Here is an 11,102-nt window from a genome sequence, read left to right as displayed (position 1 = left end):
TACAATTGGCAGACAAGTCATTAAGACAAACTTATGGATTTGTGGAGGACGTGTTAGTAAAGGTTGAAGGCCTTTACATCCATGCTGATTTCATAATCTTAGACACTAGGAAGGAAGAGGATGAGTGCATCATCCTTGGAAGACCTTTCCTAGCTACAGCAGGAGCTGTGATAGATGTCAACAGAGGTGAATTAGTCCTTCAATTGAATGGGAACTACCTTGTGTTTAAGGCACATGGCCATCCCTCTGTGACAAAAGAGAGTAAGCATGAAGAGCTTCTCTTAGTTCAGAGTCAAGAAGAGCCCCCACAGTCAAACTCTAGGTTTGGTGATGGGAGGCCACAACCAAACTCTAAGTTTGGTGTTAAGACCCCATATCCAAACCCTAGGTTTGGTGTTGGGACTATACAACATTGACTTGATCACTTGTGAAGCTCCATGGGAGCCCACTGTCAAGCTAATGACATTAAAGAAGCGCTTGTTGGGAGGCAACCCAATTTTTATTTATCTAATTTTAATTTTATTTTATTATTATTTTGTGTTTTATTAGGTACATAATCATGTGGAGTCACGAAAAAAATATAAAAATTAAAAACAGAATCAAAAACAGCAGAAGAAAAATCACACCCTGGAGGGAGGACATACTGGCTTTCAACGTCAGTAAGGAGCATCTGGCTGGCGTTCAACGCCAGAACAGAGCATGAATCTGGCGTTGAACGCCAGAAACATGCAACATCCTGGCGTTTGAACGCCAGGAATGTGCCTTGAGGAAAGCTGGCGCTGAACGCTAGTAACAAGCATGGAACTGGCGTTCAACGCCAGAAACATGCTACACATGGGCGTTGAACGCCCAGAACGTGCATCACCTCGGCGTTTAAATGCCAGAATGGTATGCAAAGGCAATTTACATGCCTAATTGGTGCAGGGATGTAAATCCTTGACACCTCAGGATCTATGGACCCCACAGGATCATTTCAGGATCTGTGAACCCCACAGGATCATCTCAGGATCTGTGGACCCCACAGGATTCCCATATAACATATTCCCACCTTACCTCCTAATAATTCTATAACACACTTTCCCAAAAACCCTTCACCAATCACCTCAATCTCTCTTCCCCATCACCTCTTCACCACTCACATCCATCCATCCTTCCCACCCAAACCCACCTTACATAGCCAAATCATAACCATCTCTCCCTCTCCTCCATATCTTCTTCTCCTTCTTATATTCTTTCTTCTTTTGCTCGAGGGCGAGCAACATTCTAAGTTTGGTGTGGTAAAAGCATAGCTTTTTTGCTTTTCCATAACCATCGATGGCACCTAAGGCCAGAAAAACCTCCACCTCCGAATCTTGGGAGATGGAGAGATTTATCTCAAGGGTCCATAGCTCAGTATAAGAGCATTTGACTGCAAATCAAGAGATCCCTGAGATAACTCAGGGGATACATTTTCCTCCGACAATTATTGAGAGCAACTAAGGATAGGAGAACCAAAATCACTAGGAATCATGCAACAAAGGCAAGGAAGGGACATAGAAGAGCTTAAGGACATTGTTGGTCCTCCAAGAAGAAGACGCCACTAAGGTGGATTCATTCCTTGTTCTTATTTTTTTCTGCTTTTCGGTTTTTATGCTTTATGTTTAATTATGTTTTGTGTCTCTACTTCATGATCATTAGTATTGAGTAACTATGTCTTAAAGTTATAAAAAATTCCAGTAATCCTTCACCTCTCTTAAATGAAAAATGTTTTAATTCAAAAGTACAAGAAGTACATGAATTTCGAATTTATCCTTGAATTTAGTTTAAATATATTGATGTGGTGACAATACTTTTTGTTTTCTGAATGAATGCTTGAACAGTGCATATTTTTTATCTTGTTGTTTATGAATGTTAAAATTGTTGGCTCTTGAAAGAATGATGAACAAAGAGAAATGTTATTGACAATCTGAAAAATCATGAAATTGGTTCTTGAAGCAAGAAAAAGCTTGTGAAAAAAAAAGTGGCAAAAAAAATTAGAAAGAAAAAGAAAAAGCAAGCAGAAAAAGCCAATAGCCCTTAAAACCAAAAGGCAAGGGTAAAAAGGATCCAAGGCTTTGAGCATCAATGGATAGGAGGGCCCAAGGAAATAAAATCCAGGCATAAGCGGCTAAATCAAGCTGTACCTAACCATGTGCTTGTGTCATGAAGGTTCAAGTGAAAAGCTTGAGACTGAGTGGTTAAAGTCGTGACCCAAAGCAAAAAGAGTGTGCTTAAGAGCTCTGAACACCTCTAACTGGGGACTCTAGCAAAGCTGAGTCACAATCTGAAAAGGTTCACTCAGTCATGTGTCTGTGGCATTTATGTATCCAGTGGTAATACTGGAAAACAAAATGCTTAGGGCCACGGCCAAGACTCATAAGTAGTTGTGTTCAAGAATCAACATACTTAACTAGGAAAGTCAATAACACTATCCGAAATTCTAAGTTCCTAGAAAAGCTAATCATTCTAAACTTCAAAGGAAAAAGTGAGATGCCAAAACTGTTCAGAAGCAAAAGGCTACAAGTCCCGCTCATCTAATTAGAATTAATATTCATTGATATTTTGGAATTTATATTATATTCTCTTCTTTTTATCCTGTTTGATTTTCAGTTGCTTAGGGACAAGCAACAATTTAAGTTTGGTGTTGTGATGAGCGGATAATTTATACGCTTTTTGGCATTATTTTTAGGTAGTTTTTAGTAAGTTCAAGCTACTTTTAGGGATGTTTTCATTAGTTTTTATGTTAAATTCACATTTCTGGACTTCACTACGAGTTTGTGTGTTTTTCTATGATTTCAGGTAATTTCTGGCTGAAATTGAGGGACTTGAGCAAAACTCTGATAGGAGGCTGACAAAGGACTGCTGATGCTGTTGAAATCTGACCTCCCTGCACTCGAAATGGATTTTCTGGAGCTACAGAACTATAAATGGTGCGCTCTCAATGGCGTTGGAAAGTAGACATCCAGAGTTTTCCAGAAATATATAATAGTCCATACTTTATTCGGGAATTGACGACGTAAATTGGCACTCAACGCCAATTCCATGTTGCTGTCTGGAGTAAAACGCCAGAAACACGTCACGACCCGGAGTTGAACGCCCAAAACACGTTACAACTTGGCGTTCAACTCCCAAAGAAGCCTCAACTTGTGGATAGATCAAGCTCAGCGCAAACATACACCAAGTGGGCCCCGGAAGTGGATTTATGCATCAATTACTTATTCCTGTAAACCTTAGTAGCTAGTTTATTATAAATAGGACTTTTTACTAGTGTATTAGACATCTCTGGACGCCTAGTCCTTAGACCTTCATGGGGGCTGGCCATTCGGCCATGCCTGAACCTTTCACTTATGTATTTTCAATGGTGGAGTTTCTACACACCATAGATTAAGGGTGTGGAGCTATGCTGTACCTCAAGTTTCAATGCAATTACTATTATTTTCTATTCAATTCTATTTATTCCTATTCTAAGATATTCGTTGCACTTCAACTTGATGAATGTGATGATCCGTGACACTCATCATCATTCTCACCTATGAACGCGCGTGACTGACAACCACTTCCGTTCTACCTTAGGTCGGGCGCATATCTTTTGGATTCCTTAAACAGAATCTTCGTGGTATAAGCTAGAATTGATGGCGGCATTCATGGGAATCTGGAAAGTCTAACCTTGTCTGTGGTATTCTGAGTAGGATTCTGGGATTGAATGACTGTGACGAGTTTCAAACTTCTGAAGGCTGGGCATTAGTGACAGACGCAAAAGAATCAAGGGATTCTATTCCAACCTGATTGAGAACTGACAGATGATTAGCCGTGCTGTGACAGAGTATTTGAACCATTTTCACTAAGAGGATGGGATGTAGCCATTGACAACGTGATGCCCTACATACAGCTTGCCATGGAAAGGAGTAAGACGGATTGGATGAAAGCAGTACGAAAGCAGAGATTCAGGAGGAGCACAGCATCTCCACACACCTATCTGAAATTCCCACCATGGAAATACATGAGTAACTTTATCTTTATTTTATGTTTATTATTTACTATTAATTTTCGAAAATCCATAATCAATTACTATCCGCCTGACTGAGATTTACAAGATGACCATAGCTTGCTTCATACCAACAATCTCTGTGGGATCGACCCTTACTCACGTAAGGTATTACTTGGATAACCCAGTACACTTGCTGGTTAGTTAAACGGAGTTGTGACCACGCATAGCAAAGTGCCATAATAATAAATTTCATACAAGTATAAAGAGACCAACTTTGATGATCACAATTTCGTCCACCAATACCTAAAGTCCTAGTCAACTCCTTAAGGAAAGACTAGAATTATAGGAATCTAAATTAATTAGCAAGAACAATAATTATCAATCACGATGAGTTTGACAACTCAAGAGTCACCAATTAATCAACCAAAGCCAATAGTAAATAATCTAAATTATAAATAGGGAAAAGCAATCATGAGTCTGAAATACCTCAAATTATATTAATTACGAAAATCATAACATGAATGGTCATTAAACAAATAAAAGAGAAAATAAATAAAAAGAACATTGAACATGAGATGAAGAAGAAATATTCCTAATCCTAATAAAAATCCTAATCCTAATCCTAAGAGAGAGGAGAGAACCTCTCTCTCTAAAAACTACATCTCAAATTATGAAAAGTGTATAACTGGAGATCTGAAGTGATGTCTTGAGTCTTTGCATGTTCCCTGACTTTAATCTGTGTTTCTGGGCCGAAAACTGGGTTGAAAGACTAGAGTTATAGGAATCTAAATTAATCAGCAAGAATAATAATTATCAATCACGATGAGTTTGATAACTCAAGAGTTACCAATTAATCAACCAAAACCAAGAATATAGAAAGCTAAAATTAAATCATAAATATCTGGAATACCTCAAATTGAATGAAGATGTCAATTCTAACATGGAAAAGTTCATAAGCCAATTGGGCAACATAAATCAAATACAAATAAAAGCTCCAGAGTAAACAAAAATAGAAGAGAAACATAAATTATTGAACCTGATACGAAGAAACAATCCTAATGACTAAAAGAAATCCTAATCCTAAAACCTAAGAGAGAGGAGAGAACCTCTCTCTCTAAAAACTACATCTAAATTGTGAAAAGTGTGTATTATGAATGTATGATGATGAATTAATGGATTTCCCCACTTTATAGCCTCTAATCTATGTTTTTTGGGCCAAGAACTAGGTCAGAAACAGCCCAGAAATCGCTGATTGTGAAATTTGGTTCGTACAGGTCACGGCAAAGTGACGCGGAGGCGTCATCCACGCGTTTGCGTGGATTGAGATTTTGCAGATGCGACGCGGGCGCGTCATCCACACGTTCACATCATCTAACTTCGGGGCAGCTATGACAAATTATATATCATTGTGAAGCCCCGGATGTTAGCTTTCCAATGTAACTAAAATCATCTCATTTGGACCTCTGTAGCTCAAGTTATGACTGTTTGAGTGCGAAGAGGTCAGGCTGGACAGCTTAGCAGTTTCTTCAACTTCTTGTATTCCTTCCACTTTTGCATGCTTCCTTTCCATCCTCTGAGCCATTCATGCCCTGTAATCCCTGAAATCACTTAACACACATATCACGGCATCTAATGGTAATAAGAGAGGATTAATATTAGCAAATATAAGGCCAAAGAAGTATGTTTTCAATCATAGCACAAAATCCGGAAGGAAAGCGTAAACTCATGCAATTAGTATGAATAAGTGTATGAAAGATTGATAAAATCCACTCAATTGAGCACAAGATAAATAATAAAATAGTGGTTTATCAGCCATCATAAAGATTTACAGCCTAGTCCACTCTGGAAACATGTAGGGGGGACACTTCCTAATCATCAGCTTGAATTTCTTCCAGGCTTCCTAAATGGACTCTCCATCTTTTTGCCTGAATTGAAGGTCTAGACATCCTCCCTAAGCTTAGTCAGCTTCTGAGGTGGAAAAAATTTGGTTAGAAATCCAGTGACCACCTTGTCCCACGTGTTCAGGCTCTCCATAGATTGAGAGTCAAGAAACTGCTTTGCTCTGTCCCTAACAACAAATGGGAAGAGCATGAGCTTGTAGACCTCAAGATTCACTCCATTCGTCTTCACAGTGTCACAGATCTATAGGAAGTTATAGATAAATAAGTTTGGGTCTTCCTGCAGGATTCCGTGAAACTGGCAGTTCTGTTGCACTAGAGTGATCAACTGCGGCTTCAGCCCAAAATTATTAGCACCAATAGCAGGTATTGAAATATTGCGCCCATAAAAGTCACGAGTGGGGGCAGTGTAAGAGCTCAGAGTCTTCCTTGCATGCTCATTAGCATTTGGGTTTCCACCATTAGCGTCCATAACTTCCCTCTCAAAAGTTTCCTTGAGACTTTGTTCGGCTTTGTAAGCTTTGGTTTGTTGCAAACGCTGCCTCAAGATTCTCTCAGGTTCAGGATCAAGCTCAAGAAGGGATTCTTTATCCCTGTTCCTGTTCAAAAACAAACAAGAAACAAAGAAAAGTGAGATATCCTATGTAAAAAGAAATAAAATAAAACAAAGTAAGCAATTAACCTAAAAAATTTGAAAATAAAAATGCAATGGTAAAACGAAATTTGAAAACTAAAGAGGAAAAGACACTAAAAATTTTCGAAATAAAAAAGAAAGGAAAACACTAAGGGGACACCAAACTTAAAATTAGAAATTAAGAGAAAATAAATAGGGCAAAAATTCGAAAATAAAGGAAGCTAAATTGAATTAAAAATTGAAAATAAAAAGGAAAAGTAAATAAACAAAAACTAATAAAAATACTTAATCTAAGGAACAAGACAATTGGTAGTTGTCAATCACAAATAATTCGCGGCAACGGCGCCAAAAACTAGGTGTGTGAATTCGAGATTCCCACAGCTTAACCGGCAAGTGCATCGGGTCATCCAAGTAATACCTCATGTGAGTGAGAGTCAATCTCACGAGGATTGTCAAACTGAGCAACAATGGCTGTCCAGTTGGACTTAGTTAAGCGAATCAAAAAGGGTTTTGGTGAGTTCCAATTTGCATAAATAATAAATAGTGAAATAAAGAAAGCAAATAATGGTTTGGTGTAAAAACAGTATGAGAAACAGTTAAGCCTTCGAAGATTTTTATCTTTCCGGATTAAAAGTTCTTACCAACTATTTTAACAATGCATGATTCATTCTATGACAATCTGTAAATGTCTAAACCCTAATCTCTTAGTGATTTACCCTCCTCTAACCTTCATTAACTGCCACTCTCGTGGTCACTTAATTTCGATTAGAGGGTTAAGTTCAAAACTAGTTTATGGCCACAAAAGCCCTAATTACCCAAAGCTAACAGGATTATATGTCACATATCCCAATTAGTTCATGTAATTAGCAATTTAGGAGGAATTTGTTTTCAACCTGTAGTTCAAGCGAGATAACTTTCTTGAGAACCACAAGAACTCATGTAGAAAAGGGTCATACTCTCGTTCCACCCAATTCATAAGATTAAGAACGAAAACAATCCTTAGAATTGAATCAATACATTAATTAAAATAAAAGAATAATTGTTCTAATCTATTGAAATAAACAGAGCTCCCTCATGAATCCATATTTGACGATATATTTTGGTTTGATTTGAGTGGATTGCATCACATAAACCCGCATTTATTCATCTAAATAGCATACTTTTGAGATTTCTTCCTAAAATGTGCTTGAAAGTGAAAACATGCTCTTTTGTGCTTAATTTAGTCAATTTTTATTCACTTTAATCCCATTTGGTGCCTTGATGTATTTGTTAAATGATTTAAGGTTTTCAAGGCAAGTTTGGGTTGAAGAAGTGAAGAAAGAGCATCCAAAAGGGGAGAAATCATGAAGAAAATGGAGTTTGGAAGCTGCTGCAAAGGTGCGTACGCACAGTGATGCATGCATACGCACAACGGTGACTTCGTGCAAGGATGCGTATGCACCAATTGTCGTGCGTACGCACGATAGGAATTTCGCGCAATTGTGCATACGCACGACTGCATGCACGTGAGTCATTAACTGCAAATCACTGGGGGTGATTTTTGGGCCTCCAAAACCCAGTCCAACATATTTTCTGAAGCTATTTAAGGACAAAGTGAAGAGGAATGAAGGGGGGCAATTAGGGTTAGATTTTATGATGTTTTCTCTTAGTTTCTAGAGAGAGAAGCTCTCCCCTTTCTCTAGAATTAGGGTTCTTTATTTTACTTTCTTGTAATTTCTACTTTTAATTCTTGTTTTCATTTACTTTTCCTAGTCATTTATTGTTATTGCATCTTTGTTCTTCTTTATTTCTCTTGTTATTTCCTTTATTTTGTCATTTTTATGGTTATGCACACTCTTGTTATTTTAATTTTCAATTAATGCAATTTATGTTTTATGCTCATTTAATGCTTTTTTTAATTGTTATTGTCATTTTCTTGCTATTGGTAGTTAGCTTTTATTTTTAATACAATTTAATGTTATTTTATTTTCATGGACACCAAGTGTTTGATAAAATGTTTGGCTTAGTTTTTACTTAGTTTTTCTCCACTCTTGGCTTGAAATTGTTGAGTTTGGTGATCCTTGAGTCATTGATATCCATTATTGTTTAATACATTAGAGTAGTTAGTTAATTTGGTTTCCATTGACTCTATGTGATCCTTAGTGTTGACATAAGACTTATAGATTGAAATCAACTATGCCTATTTGACTTATCTTCGATGTAAGGTTGACTAAGTAGGATTAACTCTTCATAATCATCATATGTTTGTGGTTAATGTCTAGGATAGGTAACCTTAGCTCTCAATTACTTACCAAGAGGTTTTCTTGCATTTGAAGTTTCCTTTCCTTGCATTTAATTACTTTGACTTTTATTGCTTTGATGTTTAATTTCTTGCATGTTTAGTTTTCACACTCTTGGTTGAGAAATTGGGTGTTTGGGTGGAATTGAGTTGCGAATGTCCATTCCGCATTTTGTGAGGATTGTTAATTGATTTGGTTTCCCTTGACTCTAAGTGACCCACTAGTGATGACTTAGGACTTAGGGATTGGAATCAATTATGCCCTTTTGACTTATCCTTGATGTTAGGATAGACTAATTGGGATTAATCCACACACAATTAACATGTTTGTGGTTCATAACTAGGATAGGAATCCTAAATTTTCCAATTCTCACCAAGAGTCATTTTTAGTATTTAACTTCCATTTTCATTGCCTTTACTTCTTTTCTTTTAATTCCTTGCTTGATCATTTACTTCCTTGCATATTTACATTCTCTTGCCATCATCAACCCCCATTTCTCTCAAAGCCAATAATGAATACTTAATTACAACTCCTAGGAAAACGACCCGATGTTTAATTACTCTCGGTTATTTTGTATTGAATTTAACATTTGATTATGAGAGTTCATTGTTGGTTTGGACTATGCTACTAACGAATTGATGTTTGTTTTCATTGATTCCAAACTATACAATAGTTCTCGTTATCACTCCCAACCTTAACCAAGAGGTTTAGTTGCTCATGACTTACAGAAAAAACTAGGGTTCTGAAAACGTGCGGAAGAAAGAAGATTGATTGATTTTTTTTCCTTTTATACTAACCTAATTTGAAAAGGGAATAAAATAAAATAAGATATTTAAAACTAAAAGATATAGTTTGTAAATAAAAATTATAAAAAAATAAGATATAACTAATAAATGCTAAATCCACTTGAGAGGCCCAAAGAAGGGTGATTCGGACTAGTTGCTGGCGTTTAACACCAAATTGGATGTTAAACAACCCAAAGAGGGGTGATGGCGTGTTGGCTGAGATCCTCTGCTGGCGCTAAACGCCAGTTGGGCGTTTAGCGCCCAAGGAGGGTGCTGCAGGTTTCTTCCTTTTAGCTCCAAACTCCGCCAAATTGCTCCAAATTTCACCTAAAATCATAAAAACACCAAAATAACTCAAAGTAGCATCCAAATAGGATTTTTGCACTAAAATTATGTAAAACTAAATAAAATCTAACTAAAAACAACTAGAAAATGCTAAGAAAAAGGGAATATGATGCTCACGCATTATACGCGAGATTGGCAAACTTTGTAGATCATGAAGCATGCATACGCACGAATAGTTTTTTTTAACAAGAGTGTGTACGTAACTACCATGCACGCGACATGAACTATGCTTACTGGCCTTTCATGTTGAGTATGCATGACTTGGCTGCATACGCGACTTTGGCAAGAGTCGGAGGTTATGCGTACGCATTGGTCATGCGTACGCACAAACGGTGCTCTTTTTAAATAAGATACCAAAGCAATGTCAAACATTATTAAACAAGATAAACTACCAATTAAACTAAACAAACCCACCTAGAAATGAATATTCAACTTGTTCACTAAATATATACAAAAGAGAAAATGGAAAGAATTTACCATGGTAGGGTGTTTCCCACCTAACACTTTTAGTTATAGTCCTTACGTTGGACATTTTGGCGAGCTCCTTGTCATGGTGGCTTATGTTTGAACTCATCCTTGAACTTCCACCAATGCTTGGACTTCCAATATGCTCCAAAGTTCTAAGTTAATTGCACCAAGCTTTGATGAAGTTCCGAACAAGCTAGGAACTCCTAAAATTGATCCTCATGTATGCAGGATCCCAAATCTTGTTCCTACACCCATCTTCTATTTGATTTTCAAAATTTCATCCGAGTGGTAATCATTCAGAATTTTCATTTGGATACCCAAGCACTCTCCTAGACCCAATCAATTGAGCACTACTCCAACCTTTGAAATTGAACCTCGAAGATGGCACCACAATGAACCTAAAATGGTATTTCCAACCATTAACCATATCTCTCTCACTCTTGAATCCACAAAGAGCTCTAAGTTGAGCATCTATCTCAAGCAACCCATATTCAACTGGAATAAGAAAGCTAAAGGATATAAATTTTACCCACTTGAATAATGTAATGGATGATGGTGACTTAGAAAGAGATGTTTTCAATGGTCTTGCAAGTTCCACTCCCTTGTGCTCTTCTTTCATTACCTCCACCTCTTGGCAAGTATCTTCCATTTTCACTTCTTGACATGCCTCTTTGATAAACCACTATT

This window comes from Arachis hypogaea, chromosome 10 (assembly GCF_003086295.3).
Source record: "Arachis hypogaea cultivar Tifrunner chromosome 10, arahy.Tifrunner.gnm2.J5K5, whole genome shotgun sequence".
NCBI classification, from domain to species: Eukaryota; Viridiplantae; Streptophyta; class Magnoliopsida; order Fabales; family Fabaceae; genus Arachis; species Arachis hypogaea.
Note: the sequence above shows the minus strand (reverse complement) of the source record.